Here is a 21,621-nt window from a genome sequence, read left to right as displayed (position 1 = left end):
GAGTCCTCCAGCCACAACTACTGAAGCCCGTGTGCCTAGAGCCCATGCTCCACACCAGAGAAGCCACCGCAATGAGAAGCCCGTGCACCAATGAAGAGTAGACCCCGCTCGCCACAACTAGAGAAAGCCTGCATGCAGCAATGAAGACACAACACAGCCAAAAATAAAGATAAATAAATTAAAAAATAAATCAAATCAAATCAACGTGTCAACAAGGCTGCATTCCATTCTTTTTAGAGGCTTTAAGGGAGAATCTTGCCTTGTCTCCTTGCCTTTTCCTACTTCTGGAGGCCCCCAGAATTTCTCGGCTTGTAGGTCCTCTTCCTACATCTTCAAAGCCAGCAATGGTGGGTTAAGTCCTTCTCACATAGGGTACTCAGATCTTCACTTCTTCCACCCTCCTCCACGTTTTTTTGTGTGTGTGTGGTACGCGGGCCTCTCACTGTTGTGGCCTCTCCCATTGCGGAGCACAGGTTCCGGACGTGCAGGCTCAATGGCCATGGCTCACGGGCCCAGCCACTCCGCGGCCTGTGGGATCTTCCTGGACCAGGGCACGAACCCGTGTCCCCTGCATCGGCAGGCGGACTCTCAACCACTGCGCCACTAGGGAAGCCCCCCTCCTCCACTTTTAAGAACACTTGTGATTACCTTGGACTCACCTCGATAATAAAGGATAACCTCTCTATTTTAAGGTCGGCTAATTAGCAATTTTAATGTCATTTGCAACCTTAACTCTTCTTTGCCATGTGTAGTAAAATATTCACAGGTTCAGGGATTACCAGGTGCTGCTTGAATATATAGGTATCAGTTTAACACAATCATCCCAAGAAATAGTCAAAATAATCACATGTGCCCAGTTCTTTTCAAATGTTGCTATTAAATGATGTGGGTAATTTGGTTATTTCCAATTTTGGGGGAAAACAAAGTTAGTTTTCCAGCAGTATATCAGGTGACAAAATTGGAACAAACATTAAATGTGTGGTGCCTTACCAGAACAGTTCATTTACTACTTTCACAAATATTAACTCCCGTGTCTAAAATATTGACTAGTGACCAAGGAAAAGGGAAGATCAGGTTGTTCTACAGGTTCTTAGAGGTTCTAATCCTTCTTAATTAAAAAGTACAATATCTAAGTTGCTAGGTAGATGGAAAAATTCATTAGCTGAGGTCAGCCTGGGAAAAACAGTCTAAACTAAAAGAAAATGGCTAGCTTGGGAGCACCTACCTTATACTGTATTTGTGTTTCAGGCAAAATTTTATAGTTTACTTTAGTAACTGCACATAACAAAAGCCCTGCCAACATTGTGTCTAGAAAATAAATCACTTTTAATTACAAATATCAAAATCAACTGAATAGGGCTTCCCTGGTGGCGCAGTGGTTGAGCATCCACCTGCCAATGCAGGGGACACGGGTTCGAGCCCTGGTCCAGGAACATCCCACATGCCGCGGAGCAACTAAGCCCGTGCGTCACAACTACTGAGCCTGCACTCTAAAGCCATTGAGGCACAACTATTGAGGCCCGCGTGCCTAGAGCCCGTGCTCTGCAACAAGAGAAGCCACCGCAATGAGAAGCCCACGCACTGCAATGAAGAGTAGCCCCTGCTCACCACAACTAGAGAGAAGCCCACATGCAGCAAGGAAGACCCAACGCAGCCAAAAATAGAAATAAATCAATAAATAAATTTATTTTAAAAAATCAAATGAATAATGTAGTCCTGCATTAATTTCAATAAACACACTTAACTATTCAAGGTTTATTTTTTTGTGCAGATTTTCCTTTTAAAAACAAATCCCAAATAAAAGATTTGAAATTACAGCAGGTCTTACTAAATTTTTTTCATAAAACTAATGGCATACTTCATGCAGTGAATGTGCTATATTATATTTTCCAAAATTTTCCCATTAAACTGACTGCTAAAAGGTCATGAAAGATTTTCAGGGAATTCCCTGGTAGTCCAGTCTTTAGGACTCCGTGCTTTCACTGCAGAGGGCCCGGGTTCTATCCCTGGTCGGGGAACTAAGATCCCACAAGTTGTGTGGTACAGCCAAAAATAAATTGTTTTTAATACAGATATCACTTTACTAAGATTACTCTGAAATGCTCATTTTTCCTTTTCCAAACTGAAGTAAATTCATTATGATTAACAGTAGCAGAAGAGATACTTCATCTATTCTTAAAATAAAGGTTATGCCTACCACAGGGGATTGTACTACAATTGGTTTTCAAAGCCCCCATAGCTGATTGAATTTCAAAACAGAATTTATGAAAGATAATACTTACAAATATTTAAGCATTCCATTTAAATATTGTTGATATTAAAACTGTCTATTTTCTTTGCAAATTAACTCACCCATTCCAGAATACCATTTTTGCTAGCAGTGTACCAGAGGACACATTTTTTACCTTCCACACTAATAGCAAAAGACGTTAGGGGGGTCACAAAAGACATGAGTTCAGTGGGCCCTCCTCCACATCTGCAGATTCCACAATCTTGGATTCAACCCACCTTGGATCAAAAATATTGAGAAAAAAATTCCAGAAAGTTCCAAAATGCAAAACTTGAATTTGCCATGCACTGACAATTATTTACATATAATTTACATTGTATTAGGTATTATAAGTAATCTAGAGATGATTTAAAGTATGAAGGAGGGTGTGCGTAGGTTATGCAAATACTACACCATTTTATATAAGCATCCTCAGATTTTGGTATCTACGGGGGGCCTGAAAGCAATCCCATCCCCAGGGATAATAAGGGACACCTGTACTGGGTAAATGCTCCGTGTAACAGTTCAAAACCTGTAATGGCACTCCACTGACTATGAGGGACATTGCATTCAGAGCTGTCCATGACCTGGTTCCAAACTAACTTTCAAGACTTGCTTGTGACTGTGTTTTCTTACAAGGCTTCTATTATTCAGGAGGATAACTACTGCAGATGAAGGGATAAGTGATGCGAATTATAACTGACATAAAGCAGTGAATTAAACAGTTATTAGCTTCCTCTCTTCACTTTTCTGCTGTATTGCACACGCCTGTTTACATGTTCCCATTTGTTACCCGTATGCGTGTGTGGCTTACTCCTAGCCACGAGATCTTTAATTCTAAGACCTGTAGCACTGGTACCTTATCTTCACCTAACAACTTCCTAAGAAAGTATTACTTCCTTGAGTCTTCTTCAATTAGCTGACCTTGTCTAGGTGGCCATCATCTTCTTTATCCTCTTTTATCTTCCCAAAGTATTTGTAAGCTCATCATGTTTGCCTCCCATCTTTTTTTTTTTTTTTTTTAAACAAAGATTTAAAATAAGATCCAAGACTAACATCTTGGGATTCTTGTAAGAATGTCTCCAAGAACTGCTGCTTCTTGGTCAATCTCCACCAAGACCCTGATTAAGCTTCAAGGTTCTCCTGGGTTCTTCTGCCATCTTCTGAGAAGTACACGACACCCACCCTCCAGAGATAACTGTTCCTACAATATTTGTTAGTCTTCTCTTCTTGTTTCTCCCCTTATAACCTACTCCCATTCTTTTTTAAGATTAGATATTTACTCTTTTAAGTAGATGCTAAATCATCACTTTTCTCTTTGAAATATCTCCTAAATTCCAAGCTCCCTGGCATCCCATAGCATCCTCTGGCGTAGGCCTTCAACATGTTCTTCTATACCAGGAGTTCCTAACTATTTTGTGCCATGAACCCCTTTGGCAGACTGGTGAGGCCCATGCATCAAATAAAAGCATGGGATTACAAGGGAGGCAGATGATACTGAAATACTGTTATCAAACTATTTTAAAAATTATGAAATAATAATCTATGTGCTTCTTTATTAGTAAATTAAATAAGATATAGCAGTGGTTCTAATTACTGCCTTAATTTTGAAGAAGTGATGAGCATAAATAATATATCTGTAACATCCAGGATATATGAAAAGAGTTATAATTTCTTTTGGTGACAAAGTCACAGGTTCCGCTAATACTACTGTGGTTTGTTACCAAATGCATACATTTCAATTAGCAGTTAGTAAAAATAAACATGTAAGTTTTTTCTAACCACAGATTTCTCTGCCCCTACCCTTTGACAAGATCATGAACATTTAGCTTACCTTCCTGCCTCTGTTCCAACCAGAACAGTCACCCACAGGGCATGCCTTCAGAGTTCTCTTCCTAAAATGCCGATCTTAACAAGTCACTTTCCTGTATACTAGGGAATACAGTGTGGGCCCCTATCATCCACAGAGGCATTCTCCTGCAGTAGTACAGAAATGGAATTCATTTGAAATGCAAATTTCCTGGACTTCCACTGCAATTGTGCAGATCTGGGTGAGCCTGGAACACTGCATTTTAAAAACCACTGTGAGGAAGTCTTGCACTAGTGGTCCACAGACCAGACTTTGCAAAACAGGATAGAGTCCAACCTTGTAAGCATCACCTTTAACAGCCTTCACAGTCTGCCTCGCCACACCTACCCTTCCAGTTCTACTCCGGCCTCACAGAATTACTATGCATTCTCCAAACCGAGGGGGAGAATGCCCTTCCTTCCCCACCCCTCCTGCTTCACACGATGCACGCATTTCTCTGCTTGCTTAAACCTTGCTCGTTCTTAAAGGCTCAACTCCAATATGACTTTCTCTCTGAAGCCTCTGCAACTTTCTCACTCAGGCTGATACAATCTTGTTTTCCCTGACAATTTCTAATCAAGCTGCACTGTAGTAAATTATGCCAGCCTTCTGCAAAGGCAGAGGGACCCAAACTCAGAGCTGCCTGAAAGATAGTTGTGCATTCATTTAGCACTCAGCATACACTGTGGAGAAGGAGAGAGAAATTACTGAGCAGCAATAAAGTCCTGCAGGTTAATAGAGGAATAAGACAAGTCCTTACTTTCAAAGGGCTAATGTTCCCCTGTTTATCTTCTTCACTCTTCATATACTGCAGCCCTTTCTTAAGTCCTGAAGTCATCTAATTACTTCAGCTCACATTAATCATTTCTTCTTTGATGTCCTGTACCAGGATCATACTGTTTTCCTTTTCATCCAACCATCCATCCATCCATCCAGTATTTATTGAGTTTCTACTATGTGCCAGGCAATGTGATAGGCACTGGGAATGTAAAACCTGTGAACAGGTACCTGCCCTCAAAGTTCTTAGAGTGTCAACTGCTCTCTCGTTGATATTTTTGTCTCCTGGCTAGGCTGGAAGTTCTTTGAAGGCAGAGAAAGTTTTGTACATTTTTGTAGTCTTCACTGCATCTAGTACCTCGCTGGCACAGCGAGTGTTGCAAACGCCTTTGAAAGATTAAGTGAAATACTTGTTTTCCAAGCCTCCTTTCCCACTCAGAGCTCCCCTTACCTGATACTGCTAAACTGAAGGGAAAAGAAGCCTCTTTGCAATACCCTGGAGAAAAATTCCTTCGGGAGCTGGAGATGGGATTTTGATTCTCCTCTCACAGAAAAACAAGTCCCAAGAACACAAACTGCTGTTCCCCCGGCAGACTGTTGCCGTGACGCATCCGTTGCTAAGAGAAAAGAGGCTAGTCCTCTGCTGAGATTGACAAAGCAGTCTCACCAATAAAATGCCCGCTTCCTAACAGTCTCTTCCAGACCAGGCTTGTGATTGGTTGCTATGATGCTGACACGAACTGGAACGAAGTCCGCCGTTTCCCCTAGCAAGGGAGTTGTATCGAGGGCTGCAGCCTGGCCTGACTCCAGGGCCGTCAGGCTTGGTCCATGCTTCGCACCGAGAGCAACCGTAATCAAAGGAGAACCCTTCTAGGGTGTGGTCTCCAGCAGCAGAGAGTGAAGGGTGAGATAAAGATTTAGGGCTGCTGCTCTGTTTACCCCAGCTACTACCCGGGGCCGTCCCAGGAGCCTGCCCTAGATTCCCGTCTGAGAGAAAATCCGGCCTGATTGGGTGTCGTGATATCCTAGAACTTTTAATGTGTTATATTTTTTCTTGCTAATATAACTTTTGTATTGAGTTTGAGACAAACTGGCAGTATGAATCTCAGGTAAGAAGATTAAATCCCTCAGCAAAACAAAAATTAATTTTATCTATGATTATGGGTCCTATGGGATTCTTACAGTCAAGCTCATCTCCCTCCCCTCCTTTAAAAAATAATTAAAACTGCCTAATTTGTAATCTGGAAGAATTTAATAAAATAATTCAATGGACTGCTGTAATTGGTCTCAATTAATTTTTTACACCCAATTTAAACGAAAATATTTGGCAACAGGCTTATAGATTCATAACATATCTGAAATTTAATGACCCTAAATAAGATGATTTTACATGGTGTGTAGGAAGATCATGTACATTCTTTCAAATATCTGAAGAATTTGTGCTTGCAAAATACTAATAAATTTTACTAAAGAAATCATTAAAAAAAATAAAACTGGGAGGAGGATTTATTATTGTGACATTGTGAAAACCTTTTCCCAGGCTCTTCCACTTTCTGACACTGAAAGGTTTTCCCCTGGCCTCAGCCCTGAAGTCTTCTTTTCTTACTCTTTGCACTCTCCTGGCGGCATCATAGCTATTCCCCTTAGCTTTAACCATCCCCCAAACAGATCGGAGACTTCCATTTCTATACTCTCAGCCTAGTACATCTCTTAAATTCCAGTCTTGAAATTCCACTGAATTTCTTGGATATATCCAAACATGGTGTTTAGTAGTTGCTAAGTAAAGATATTGAGTGAATAAGTGAATAAAGATATTGAATGAATAATTACTATACCAGAGGTATCACAGTTTCGCAGAAGCAAAAATCAACTTATTATCTTTCACATGTCTTTCAGGTATCTTTGGGAAACTTTTTCAACTTCTTTGTTTTCTACCTTAGGTAATAGTATCCACTGTCCATTATTTTGCAAAGCAAGAAATCTGAGTCATCCATGATTCCTACCACCCACAGTCAACATGTTACTAAATCCTGTCATTTTCCTTTTCTAAATTCTATCTCAAATAATTCATTTCTTCTTAGCCATCTTCACTGCCTCTGACTTATTTTAGTTGGTAATAATGGTCTCCTGACTTGTTCTGCCTCTTCCTCTCTAATTTATTTGCTACGGTGCCATGGAGTGTTCTGAAACAGATTCAATCCTGTTATCACCCTGTTTACATATTTCAATCTGGCATATGAAACCCTGTACAAATAGGGTTCTGAAGGATACGTTAAAGACATCTGGAAGATAATGAGTTATGTTTCTAACCTCACTTCCTGCCTCTCGCCTCAATTCAACCCACGTTTTAGCGCGGTGTTTCTCAACTGAACCCCTTAAGAGCCGAGAGGCATGAAACCACAGGGGCTGGCGGTTCATAATAGGCTGATAGTAAGAGGGGTTACAGCTTGAAATAGACTTCTGCAACTGAGATATATTTGTTTCATACAAAGAATTCATGAGGTTTTTGTATTCTGCTCCACAATGTGTTCACGTTTGTTTTCATTTTTTAATATGTCTAAAATCCTTATTCAATTATATCTCAATAAACTGGGGAAAAATGTCTAAAATTACTATTAACTAAAATTGACATAAAATTGAATAAACTCAAAGAAGCCCCAGGCAGCTGTGACATGCTCATCCTGTGACTTTCCACAGCTCCTGGCATTCTGCTGCACAGGCCCAGGAGTTTGAGTGTCCCAGGATGAGAGGTGGTGGAGCTCTGGTTATGCAGAGCCCTTGACTGCTCCTTAAAGATGCCTTGTCCTTTAATAGCTGTGCATCTACTTCTACGTCTACTTCAACCTCTAATGCCTTCCTTCATCTTCATTATTTGGTGAGCTCCTATTTATTTTTCAAGACCCAACTCAAATATCATCCTCTCTGAAAGCCATCCAGACACCCAACAGAATTAGTCATTGTTTTCTCTGTTTTTCCATTATAGCAAGTATTACATTGTGTTGCAATGGCTTGTTGATATGGAGGTCCCCCCCACTGGATTTTAGGGCAGGGATGGTGTCTCATTCCTTTCTAACTCCATTGTTTAGCACAGTATCTGACATGGGTATTTAATATATGTTGAATCATTTAATTGATTGACTGTTCTTGATAGCAAATCTAGAAAAAGCTCTCTAAAAAAATTTTCTTTGTATTCTTCCAAAGAATTTCCTTTTCTTAAAAAGATTCATAATCCATTGCAGTCAGATTTAAGGAAGTACTATTATGCCCTTGGGATTTGGATGACAAACCAAATCATCCTTATGGACACAACAAAGGGATGTCCATCTGGAGGAATGAGTCATAAATCCCGATACCAAGAAAGTTAGAAATCAAATGGAAAATGTTTAGGAATTTCTTCATTTTAAAAATTCAAATTATAAATGAATGACCCAACATCTGTTCTTTCATGGGAGTGGTCAGAAACAAAACATCCCCATGGTGGGTAGTGAACACTTCTACACTCTCCCAGGGGATGCTGAGTTAAATGTGCCTGAAATTTGAAGATACTGAAAAATTATTTTTAGTTTTATTAGTTGGGTGAACATGTAATGAGTCAAGAAGCTGTTACTGAAGATACTTCTCTGATGATTTAAGGACATCTTGATAAGTTTTAGATTGGGTTTACAGAAGGGTAATCTGACAAATTAAATATGAGACGGCTTTTTACTATTTATTACTTTAGTGTTTGACTCCCTCACGCCTTTTAAGAATTTTTTATAATAAGAGTTCAGAAACTAGGGCTTGAGGACCCTGAATAGGAGTCTTCATGCCTTTTGTTTGTCTGCAACAGTATGCCTGGGAGCGAGAGAGGGTGGGAGAGAAGGAAGTGTCACTGTTTGAGCCCCAAGTTGCTGGAATTATGACATGTTTGCACAGTGCTTAGGGAAACTATCACAACCTACTACATGAGGAACTGAGGAGGATCCCAGAAGAGGACTCAGCTTCAGAAATGATAAAATAGACAAAAAAGTCTGACCTGGGAACAAAGCGTTAGCTATTGGAGGAGAGGACCAATTGTGGCAATTCTAGAAAAAAACATGAACTAAAACTTCAATAAGAAATGGGGGGGGGGGCTTCCCTGGTGGCGCCGTGGTTGAGAGTCTGCCTGCCGATGCAGGGCACATGGGTTCGTGCCCTGGTCCGGGAAGATCCCACATGCCGCGGAGCAGCTAGGCCCGTGAGCCATGGCCACTGAGCCTGCGTGTCTGGAGCCTGTGCTCCGTAACGGGAGAGGCCACAACAGTGAGAGGCCCGCGTACCGCAAAAAAAAAATGGGGGGACTTCCCTGGTGGTGCAGTGGTTAAGAATTTGCCTGCCAATGCAGGCGACACGGGTTCGAGCCCTGGTCCGGGAAGATCTCACATGCTGTGGAGCAACTAAGCCCGTGAGCCACAACTACTGAGCCCACACACCACAACTACTGAAGCCCGTGTGCTTAGAGCCCGTGCTTCGCAACAAGAGAAGCCACCACAATGAGAAGACTGCACGCCACAACGAAGAGTAGCCTCCGAGGGCTCGCCTCAACTGCAGAAAGCCTGCACAGAGCAACGAAGATCCAATGCAGCCAAAAATAATTAATTAATTAAGTGACACATATTTAAAAAAAAAAGAGCCAGTGAAATATCAGTTCTACATGTATAATGATTATTACCATTAGGACACTTTAAATAATACTGTCCTTAAAGTTAGAAAATTATGTTGGAGCCTAAATTTGTCACTTTCTGGATAAGTAACATCAGACAAGCTGTTAAACTCTCTATACCTCTGTTTTACATCTGCAAAATCTGGGATAATAATGCTTCCCTCAGAGCCAAGTCAGATAAAGGGCAACCACACTGCTGCCGTAAATGGCATTCTTTAAAAGAGATGAAACTTCACCGTAGTGAATTGGAAATACGTGGTCAGTTAGTTCAGGTTTCCACAGGGGACTTTGTACATACCAGGAGAGAGATAAAATTGATGCTTCCCTCAACCAAGTAGCCAGTTTCAGATTTGAAATAAAATGTATGTTGAATATTTTTGCCATATGAGGGTACAAATTACAAGGTTTAAAACAAAAGGCAATGTTGCCACCCCTGAGTTCAGCCAGTTTTAATATTTAAATTTTGAACAGTTCAATATGTTCCCAATAACAATTTATTTAGAAATAACTAGTTTAGAAAATTGTGTTTAATACGTTATTCCAAATGTACAGAAAGAGTATACATGTTTGTTAGCGGAAATCAGTTTTTCCCTATTTCCACTAGATATATGGTAAAATAAAATTTTAAAGAATATTAGTATGAAGGGATGCCAGATTATTAGCCTATCCGGACTACCCACAGATCTTAATCTGTTCCTTCCCCACAGTACTGCCATTAAAAAGGCCAGCACAGTGCCTCAAACATGGTACATGCTCAATGAACAGTTGTTGAATTAACATTATCTGAAATTCTGCTCAAAGTGAATGATAGACATTGCCTCCGCCATTTGGTGACAGTTAAAGATAGGTTTGAATACTCAACTGTCTGCTAGACATTTCCACTCAGATGTCTAATACAGAGTTATTCAAAGTGTGCCCCTCAGATCAGAACCAGCCAGGAAATATTTGTTACTAGTTTACCCCTCCACGAAATGTTTGCTACTTGTGTACAACAAAAGAAGTACAGAAATTGAAAATGCTTAAAGACTTTCTAGAATTTTTAATAGAGTAACTGTTTTATGTTACATATGAACAAAACTGGTTTGTATTCTAAATGTCTTTATTGCATTTTCTAGCAATTTATTTGTACTGTATTTCACATAAGCATCAGTCTGTGAGAGAAATGGAAACAAAACCAAATCAAGTCGCCTCCAATGGACAGTCTGCGAAGCACTTAATAGACATCTCAAACACATGTTCAAAACTGAACTCCTGATTCTCTCCACTCACCTGCTCATCCTGCTGTCTTCACCTGAATTGATGGCCACTCCATTTTTACGGTTACTCAGGCAAAAACCCAAGAGTCATCCTTTGACTCCTTTGCTTCCATCTTTCATCCTTTTGGGATATATTTTTGACACTGCAATCAGAAGGATTGCATAAACATAAACATAAGTCAAATCATGCCAATCATCTGTTTAAAACCCTCCAAAGGCTCCCATTTCACTCTGTGTAAAAGCCAAAGTCCAAAGTCCTCGCAATGGCCTACAAGATCCAGCTTAACCTGGCCTCTGTTACTAGGCTCATTTCCTACCACTCTTGCCTGTGGCTCACACCTTTGCAGGCACACTGGCCTCCTTGGGTTACTCGAATACACTAGGCAGGCTCCTGATCCGCACTGGCTGTTCCCTCTGCCTGGAACACTTAAACCAGATCTCCTTCATGTTTTTGCTAAAACGTTAACTTCTCAGTGAGGCCTACCACCACCATATTTAAAATGGCAACTTCTCCTCATTCCCTTTTCTCTGGTTGATTTTTTTCTGATAGTATTTATCACCTTCTAAAACACTCTATAATTTACTCATTATAGTCATTGACTGTTTTTGCCCGCTAAACTCTAAACTCTACAAGGTTAGAAGTTTCTGTCTTTTTCATTGCTGCATCCCCAGTGCCTAAATCTATGTTTGCCATATAGAAGGTGCACCATGTACTGTTCATTAAATAATTTGGAACAAGCACTTTGGGGAGTAATTTAGCAGTAGCTATTAAAACTGAAAATGTATATATCCTATAATCCAGCAATTCTACTCCTGGATATTTACCCTAGAGGAACTCTTACACATGTGCGTGAGGAAATGGTTCACAGATGTTCACTACAGAATGTTTTTGTAATGGCAAAAGATGGAAACAACCTAAATGTCCATTAGTAGGGAAATGGATAGAATGCTATGGTGTAGTCAGTAATTGCCATAAAAGTGCTAAAATAAATAAACTTGAATGGATATAGCTCAGAACCAAAATGGTGAGGTAAATGTTGAAGACTGTGCAGAGCAGGGCCATCTTTGTGAACAAAAACATGCATGAACTATTTCTGTTTATTATGGGTACATGTATGTAAGAAAAATATTACAAATGAACTATTGAGATGATTCATACCAATTCATGACAGAAGGTTCCATTAGGGGAGGGATTGTTCATTTTACAATGTTTTATTTCTTATAAGATAAAAAGACTAGAAACAAAATAAAAGGTAAAATTTGTTGCATTTGAGGATATTGAGTGAGATTAATATTTTTTTTGTACTTTTCTGTATTTGAAATTTTCTCACTTAAAAAAAATTGTCTTCTAGACTTCAAGATCTTTAAGAGCCAGAAGTGTGTTTTATTCATATTCCTATCCATAGTACCTAATACTCTTACTAGAATTTAGGAGGTCCTCAAGAAATACTTGAATATATACATATTGAATAAATAAACATTTTAATTTTAAAAAAGAGGAGGAATAAAGGGGTAAAGAAGATGAGTGGCACAGATGTAAAAAGAAAGGTAAGAAATATTTTGGATTGACACAAGCATGACTTAATACTCATGCTACCTAAGACTCTCAGCTGCCCTATGTTACTTTGAAACAGACAGGATTTTTGAGATGGCAAGAAGATAAAGATGTGAAAAAAGCTCTCTTCCATCCATCAGTTACCAAGAATGCTGTAGGGATTCATTGGTTATTGTAGTAGTGCTTCCAAATTCCCAAAAGAAATCAATCTTTGAGATTCAGGAACAAAAAGAAAAAAAAAGGAATTCCTGAAATAATAACTTATTTTGCATTTTTCATAACTTTTTTACATGTTTTTAAAATATAATGAGTAAACATAATAAGCAATTTATTATTTATTATAGGGTTATACTAAAAGTTCCAGAAATTTCTTTCTGTTTTAAAAAATATAATAATAAAAGTGTCTTTTATTATTTTTATGAACCAATATATTGGACAAGATGGTATATTTCAGTTATATGCTACCTGTTATAGATATTTCATAATAAAAATCATTAAAACAGGGAAGCATTAATGCAAAATAAATTCTAAATAAAAATCATTTTTAAAGATAAAAAGTAAAAATATTTAATACTTTAAAAGTTATTCTTCAAATGACTATTTTTATTTTATTTGTTTTTTATTTAAATAAATTTATTTATTTTTGGCCGTGTTGGGTCTTCGTTGCTGCGTACGGGCTTTTCTCTAGTTGCGGCGAGCAGGGGCTTCTCTTCGTTGTGGTGTGCGGGCTTCTCATTGCGGTGGCCTCTCCCGTTGCGGAGCATGGGCTCTAGGCACGCAGGCTTCAGTAGTTGTGGCTCACGGGCTCTAGAGCGCAGGGCCAGTAGTTGTGGCGCACGGGCTTAGCTGCTCCGTGGCATGTGGGATCTTCCCGGACCAGGGCTCGAACCAGTGTCCCCTGCATTGGCAGGTGGATTCTCAACCACTGCGCCACCAGGGAAGCCCAAATGACAATTTAAAACACATAAAACATTAATAGTCTTATTCAATAGATTTGATCTTTGTTTTGTGACAAATGAGAGAAAATTCCTCTTATTCTGTATTTGATGTTGGTTCAGCTGTTAAAAGTGCTTCCAAAACTATTATCAGATTGGGCATTAGGGCATATGTTGCTTTTTATAAGCTCATTTACTGTTTTCACAATGAAAATATTTGGTCTGTTTTACAAAGAACTATATACTTCAGTGATCTGGAAAATGCAGCACACAGGATTAGATAATATTCAAACAATGTAATGCTTGGATCTCCTAGCAAGATCAATAGTGTTACATAGAAATATGTTGAAATCACCAATTTATGAAGCTATTTTGCTTGCAAAATGTCATTTCTTGAAATACTATCCACAGGATTAGCACAACGTATTCTATGTATATAATTATTAATCATATACATATATACTAAAATTAATTATATAAGTATATATTAAACATATTACTATTTATGTTATTTGGAAAAGTACTCAATAACACAATTTATAACATGACAAAAATTACAAGCAAGATGGACTGCTTAGATATTGACTGTTTCTAATATGTTCCTGTCATGATTCCAGAAATGTTGACCTTAATTTTTGACTCTGCATGTCAAGGTTTCCTGTCTTCCTTTTGACTTGATGTCAGTATATTGCTTTGAGCCAATAATATCACTATGTTGATTGTCAAGGTTTAATTTTCCCCTTTATATTGTTTTGGCACCTTTGTCAAAAATCAATTGACTGTATATATGTAGGAATCTATTTCTGGACCCGCTAGTCTGTTCCATTCCATTTTATTTTTATATGTCTCTTTTCATAAACACCAAGCTGTCATGCTTAAAGAGCTTTATAATAAGTCTTGAAATCAGGTAGGGTAAGTCCTCCAATTTTGTCCTTATTTTTATATTTATTTATTTATTTAACTTATTTATTTGGTTGTGCCAGGTCTTAGTTGCAGCAGGTAGGTTCCTTAGTGGCGGCTCGCTGGCCCCTTAGTTGTGGCTCACTGGCTCCTTAGTTGGCGGCATGTATGTGCGATCTAGTTCCCTGACCAGGGATTGAACCCAGGCCCCCTGCATTGAGAGCATGGAGTCTTAAACACTGCGCCACCAAGGAAGTCTCCTGCCCTTATTTTTAAAAATTGCTTTGGTTATTCTAGGTTCTTTGCATTTCCATAGAAATTTAGAATTAGCTTGTCAATATGTATAAAGCAGCTTGCTGGAATTTTGATTGAGATTGGATTGAATCTATAAATGAACTTGGTGAGGACTGACATCTTAATAATACTGAGTCTTGCAATCCATGAACACGGTTGATTTTTTTCATTAATTTAGATTTTCCAAAAATATGCCAGGCATAGTAATGGGGACTTTACATGCATCCAATTAATTAAAATTCATCATTCCTTTTCTTAGGCAAATTGTACCCACGGGAAGGTGGAGAGGTTAAGTAATTCCCTGAGGTCAGGCAGTAGGTGTCATAGAAGGGAATGTGGGCCCCCACCTGTCTGACGCCTGGCTTTTTCTATTCACCAGTCTACTTAACTCAGCTCTAACTAGGGCCATCACTTATGCCTGCAAACCTTTCTGAAGTTCAGATTGTTCCTTAACAATCAAGCATTACAAACTCCCACCATCACTGTTATGGTAAGGAGATAGTATTAAATCATGTGGAGGCATATGGGCATAAGAGATTAAATTACATTTTCCAAATTGCACCTGAGGTTTGAATGTGCCAATTATACACTTTTGACTACCTTGTTCACAGCACTTGGAATTCAGGTTTATGAACAGCATAAAATTCTTGTACCCCATTGCAAGAAGAGATATTCCCATTTATAAAGTAGCCACACCGATTATCCTGGCTTAGGATTTGGAAAAGGTTTTGTAAAATATCTAAAAGCTCGTGATATAATTTGAGAAATTACCTGTTATGGAAATTCAGTGACCTTTACAAACTTGCCCATGGCCAAAAAAGAAAGAAAGAAGGAAATCAATGAAAACAAATCCAAATTAGTTGTCATTAAAAGTAATCAAAGTTCCTGATCTATTCCTGATGAGTTTAATTAAAAAAAAGAGAGAATTTATGAAAAAAAAGGTTATGGTTGGAGATCTACTCTTAAATAAATATTCAATGACACTTATTAAAGTGGCCATTCTGATAGTTATAAGGACCGCTGCCATGGGATTTTACAGTGGAGGAGAGAGATGGGGTTTAACCCCTAATATAGCATGGGCAAGTGAGAATTTGCAGGGTAGGGGTCAATGGATGGAAAATTACTCAAAGAAAACAATAGAGCTAAGGGGAGTTTTGGCTACATTGACCTTGCAGGATTCTTGCTGAAAAAGGGCCAGGATGATCAGACATCACCTGGGGAGTGGTGAAGGATGAGGAACCTGATCACATCTTGGAGGGGTGGGAGGGGCATGGAGTGGTTCTAGTTAGACTGACTTAGCAGGGTTCTTGCTAAAAGCGGATTTTACAAGAAAGTGCACATGTGAACCTAAGAGAAAGTTTCAGGAGCCTGACCGAAGTCTGGCCAAGCAAAGAAACTTTACTTCGAGTGTTTCCAGTCACATTTGTTTTAAGAGCTTTCCCAGGGCTTTTTCAGACCCGGAATCCAGTCTAGAAGAGTCTAGTCAACAGTCCACTAATTTCATAGCAATTCTCTCAAACTGGAAGGCCTAGAGAGGGTACAAGGCTCATGCTTGAAAAATCTTACCCTTCCTGATTTCTTTGTATACAAAACTTAGAATAGGGCTTCCCTGGTGGCACAGTGGATAAGAATCTGCCTGCCAATGCAGGGGACACGGGTTCGATGCCTGGTCTGGGAAGATCCCACATGCCGCGGAGCAATTAAGCCCATGCGCCACAGCTACTGAGACTGTGCTCTAGAGCCCGCGAGCCACAACTACTGAAGCCTGCGTGCCTAGAGCCCGTGCTCTGCAACAAGAGAAGCTACTACAATGAGAAGCCCGTGCACTGCAACAAAGGGTAGACCCCGCTCACCGCAACTAGAGAAAGCCCGCGTGCAGCAACGAAGACCCAACACAGCCCACCCCAAAATAATAATAAATAAATAAATAAAAATTAAAAACAAAAAACTTAGAAAGCTGAAGGAGAGGACTGCGCGCTCACCCGCTTCCAGGCACTTTACCTCCAGCCTGTCTCTTTTACCCCCGCGAGCAGAGAGTGGAAGCCGGGAACCCACGCACTCGCACCTCCCGGGTCCGCAGCTCCTGGCCAGCCCGAGAAACCCGAGGAGGGTGGAGCGGGTCACCTTACCGGTACAGGGAGGGAGCGAAGGGAGAGGCGCCCAGAGAACGGCGACACCGCCGGGCTCCTTCAGGTGGCCTCCTTCGCCGCAAGTCCTGAAAGACGGCTCCAGAAAGGGCGTGGAAGGGAGCGGAGCGCTGCGGCGGAGGGTCACGAGTTCAATCGGCCGGAGGAGGGAGGATGCCAAAGGCTGCGGCTCCTGACCACCGGGCTCACGTCGGGCCCCGGGATGAGCTGAGCCTCAGAAGCTTCTAGGGCTGCTCACCGGCCGCGGACAGAAGGCCGCCCCCACGCTCACTAGCCGGCGCCCCGCTTCCCCTCCGCGCGCCGCGGCCTTAGGTGAACCGAGCCCCGAAGCGCCCGGAGGCATCAGGTGTCGTGGGAACGGCGCCCGCGGCGCGAAGGGAGAGCCCGCGACGTCTCAAGCCGTCGGTGAGACACGGCGGGAGGGTCGGGCCCCGGACGGCGGCGCCATGGAGGGGACACAGGTGGGAGCGGGGTGCGAGCTGCAGCGGTTCGGCCCCGCGCCCCCTCGGCCGCCCGCCCAAGGTCAGTGGCGGCGCCCCCCCGCCCGGAGTAGCCCGTACTCAAGCTGCGGCGCCGGGAGACCCTGACGCGCCACCATCCCCCCAACCCCGGGAAGCCACCTGTGGGCGGGGCCTCGCTTGGGAGGTCTGAGAAAGGGGCGGCCGTCGGCCTGCGGCCGGGGGCCGCGGGAGGGGGGAAGCTCGGAGACACTCTGCAGCTTGCGCAGCCAGACTGTGCAAGCCAGACTTGACTCAGTGTCCCTTTATTAGAGGGTAGGGGGAGGATGGACTTGGGGCCCAAAGCCGGCGTCTCCGCGCTGGGCGAAAGCAGCTTCCAGCCGGGCTCGGGTCGTGTAAGGAGCTCGCGTCCCTGTCATCAACTGTGAGGCTTTTACTCTTTACACATATTCCTCGGTTTTCTTTAGTTTTCTGCAGTTCATTCCAGTTAAGCCCCTCCTCGCCGTGAATAAGGAACCTCGGTGTGTTTGTAGATTCTAAGACCAGACATAGTATCGCGGTCTTTCCTGACCCGCGTCTCCACCGACCCTGCATCCTGCGCTGCCCCCCGGGTGGGTGTACAAGAGTGTTGGGCGACACTCTGTCAGCGGCTAGGGGTCTGGACAGTCTCAGTTTTTAAAGTGCACCTTCAGAAGGCCTTCTCTGACGGTAAACTAAGGTTTGCAGAGAGTTTAGCGGTCAGTCCTTGTGAATGAAACATCTTACGGTTCGGGACAGCTTGGTGCGATGTGCTAAATAAATTAATTGTGGTTGGTTCTTTTTCTCTTTGTTCCTGTGGGTTACTGTTACACGGCGTGTGGCTAGTTTGTTTACAGTTTAATTTTACCTGTATCAAAATACAAAGGGCTGAATGTGACCTCAAATCTGTCATTCACCAACATGCTGTATTATTAAGAGCTTCATTATTATGTTACTGTTCATATGCGAGTTTCCATGAACTCGCGTGAATCATCTTCCTTATACATCCCATAGGTAAAGTCTCCTTAAATGCTGGTGAAAAATATACCTTTTTGAAGAAGGCAATAAAATGTTCTAGAGTGAAAATCCTAAGGGATTAACTTTTTTCTCTCCCTATGTCTTTATCTATGAGTTATTGTACTCGGACTTTGACAGGCATTTTAACACCCACGCCAGCCATACTTTAATGAGTTCTATCATAATTATTTCATTTTGAAGGTACTGCATATGCTACTGTAAATATGTTTCATGCTCCATTGACTCAGCAATATCCTTCTTTCTTTCTTTTCTTTTCTTTTTTTTCTTTTTTTTTGTCTGCGAGGCATGCGGGATCTTAGTTCCCCCACCTGGGATCAACCCGAGCCCACTGCAGTGGAAGCACGGAGTCTTAACCACTGGACTGCCAGGGAAGTCCCCTATCCTTATTAACCTTTTCATTCATCAAGAATTTTAAAACCTTCCCCATGGATAGTTTTTATAGCCAATATCTATTTTTGGAGATGTTGGGTTTGCCAAGAATGTTTGATTTCAGAACCAGATGTCGGATTCTAGACTTGGAAAGCACCTAAACAGTGACTTGTTAGATATTGTGTTAGTACAGTTTGAATCCTCCCCCCACCCCATCCCAGTCTCTGAGTAGAAGTTATAGTAAAAGTATCAAACAGAGCCAGCCTTACTATTCTATAAAAAAGAACTCTCCTCTCCGTGGTGGTTTGGGGTATTTCATTTTGAAAAAGTTTCCATGATATCAATATTAGCCTGAGGGAAAATCCAAGACAGTTTCCAGTTTCTGGAGTAACTTCTTTATCACTTTGGATAAGCTGACTATGAAGACAATAAAACCAACCCTATCCTCTGCAAAGGGATTTAAAAAAAAAAAAAGTATGAAGTGCTTTGAAAAGTAAAATGTGCTACATAACTCTAAGGCCTTCAATAAAAAGCTAATACAAGTGATGTTGCTGATCAGGACTTGGACTTAAATTGAGATTCTGAGTTCTCCTTTTCAGACCTCCTTTGTAAGTCCCCTGAAGCTCACACTGTCTCTTAAGAACCTTGTTGGCTGTTTAGGAAGCTGCTCTGTCTGCTGGGGCTGTAGGGAAAGTGAGGCTGCTTGTTTAGTGTTAGACCCTATGCAAGGGTTTTATTTGCATTTTCTCACTAGAAACACATGAGGGTAGATATTCTTATTCCCATTTTGCAGAAGAGAAAACTGAGGCTCAGACAGGCTGAGTGACTTGCCTAAGGTCACAGAAGTGTCACATTGTAGAACCAGGATTAGAAACCAAACAGGATCTGGTTCTCTACATCAGCGGTCCCCAACCTTTTTGGCACCAGGGACCAGTTTCGTGGAAGACAATTCTTCCATGGACTGGGGAGGAGGGGGAGATGGTTCAGGCTGTAACGTAAGCAATGGGGAGCAGCAGATGAAGCTTCCATTGCTTGCTCGCCGCTCACCTCCTGCTGTGTGGCCCGGGTTCCTAACAGGTCCCCGGAGCTTGGGGACCCCTGCTCTTCGTCACATCTTTTACCTTTAACTCAATGGTTTAAAAACTTTTTTTTGATAATCTGATGAAACGGTAAGTATCTCCCCAGGAAAAGTGGCCATATCCATATATCTACAAAATTTTGCATATAATTTCTGAGTCCAGCCTACTCTCTGACACCTTACCAGTGCTTTCAGGACACCCTGCTCTAACTATACCTGTTACTGAATGAGGCAGAAAGCATATAACATTCTCTATATAGGTACATATAGTCTTTTATTAATAGCAGCCCTTGAATTTGGTAGTTTTCAATTGGGTAAAAATTCACTCAGTAACTGAAACCAAAAGAAAAATCACGTTCTATGTTCTAACTGATTTTGTAAGCATCAAAAGTGCAGTTTATTTTTTTGTAATTGTAACCACATTCTTTTTATTTATTTAAACCCCACATTTGTTTATTTATTTATTTTTGTCTATGTTGGGTCTTTGTTTCTGTGCAAGGGCTTTTTCTAGTTGTGGCAAGCGGGGTCCACTCTTCATCGCGGTGTGCGGGCCTCTCACTATCGTGGCCTCTCTTGTTGCGGAGCACAGGCTCCAGACGCGCAGGCTCAGTAGTTGTGGCTCACGGGCCTAGTTGCTCCGCGGCATGTGGGATCTTCCCAGACCAGGGCTCGAACCCATGTCCCCTGCATTAGCAGGCAGATTCTCAACCACTGCGCCACCAGGGAAGCCCCCTCTTTTTATTTTTTATTTAAAAAATTTTTGTTTTATATTGGAGTATAGTTGATTTACAACATTGTGTTAGTTCCAGGTGCACAGCAAAGTGATTCAGTCATACATATACCTATATCTATTCTTTTTCAAATTCTTTTCCCCTATACGTTATTACAGAATATTGAGTAGAGTTCCCTGTGCTATCGATATCCTTGTCGATTATCTATTTTGTATATAGTAGTGTGTATATGTCAATCCCAACCTCCTAGTTTCTCTCTCTCTCCCACCTTTCCCCTTTGGTAACCCTAAGTTTGTTTTCTATGTCTGTGAGTCTGTTTCTGTTTTGTAAATAAGTTCATTTTATCATTTTTTTTAGACTCCACATATAACTGATACCACATGATATTTGTCTTTCTTTGTCTGACTTCATTTAGTATGATAATCTGTAGGTCCATCCATGTTGCTGCAAATGACATTATTTCATTCTTTTTTATGACCGAGTAATATTCCATTGTGTATATGTACCACATCTTCTTAATCCATTCATCTGTCAATAGATGTTTAGGTTGCTTCCATGTCTTGGCTATTGTAAACAGCACTACAGTGAACATTGGAGTGCATGTATCCTTTCTAACCATGTTTTTCTCAGAATATATACCCAGGAGAGTGGGATTGCTGGATCATATGGTAGCTCTATTTTTAGTTTTTTAAGGAACCTCCATACTGTTCTCCATAGTGGTTGTACCAAATTACATTCCCTTCAGCAGTGTAGGAGGGTTCTCTTTTCTCCACAAGCCGGCATTTATTGTTTGTAGATTTTTCAATGATGGCCATTCTGACTGATGTGAGGTGATATCTCATTATAGTTTTTATTTGCATTTCATTAATAATTAGCAATGTTGAGCATCTTTTCGTGTGCCTCTTGGCCATCTGTATGTCTTTGGAGAAATGTTTATTTAGGTCTTTTGTCCATTTTTTGATTCAGTTGTTTGTTTTTTTAATATTGAGCCACATGAGCTGTTTGTAAATTTTGGAGACTAATCCCTTGTCGGTCACATCGTTTGCAAATATTTTCTCCCATTCTGTGGGTTGTCTTTTCATCTTGTTTAGGGTTTCCTTTGCTGTGTAAAAGCTTTTGAGTTTAATTAGGTCCCATTTGTTTATTTTTGGTTTTATTTCCATTACTCTAGGAGACATTGAAAAAGATGTTGCTGTGATTTATGTCAAAGAGTGTTCTGCTTATGTTTTCCTCCAAGAATTCTATAGTTTCCAGCCTTACATTTCG

General features: G+C 41.0%; 1 protein-coding gene across 1 annotated transcript in view; it reads right to left on the bottom strand.

Moving 5' to 3' along the window:
• Positions 1-5,488, bottom strand: part of DNAI3 (dynein axonemal intermediate chain 3) — an 82,410-nt gene extending 76,922 nt beyond the window's left edge. The window contains exon 1 of the mRNA XM_067712919.1: positions 5,347-5,488. The gene's annotated coding sequence lies outside the window, so the exon portion shown is untranslated. The remainder of the gene's footprint in view (positions 1-5,346) is intronic.
• Between the last annotated feature and the right edge of the window lie 16,133 nt (positions 5,489-21,621).

The sequence above is a fragment of the Pseudorca crassidens genome, chromosome 2 (genome assembly GCF_039906515.1).
Source record: "Pseudorca crassidens isolate mPseCra1 chromosome 2, mPseCra1.hap1, whole genome shotgun sequence".
Lineage (NCBI taxonomy): Eukaryota > Metazoa > Chordata > Mammalia > Artiodactyla > Delphinidae > Pseudorca > Pseudorca crassidens.
Note: the sequence above shows the minus strand (reverse complement) of the source record. Positions and strands in the feature narration are given on the sequence as shown.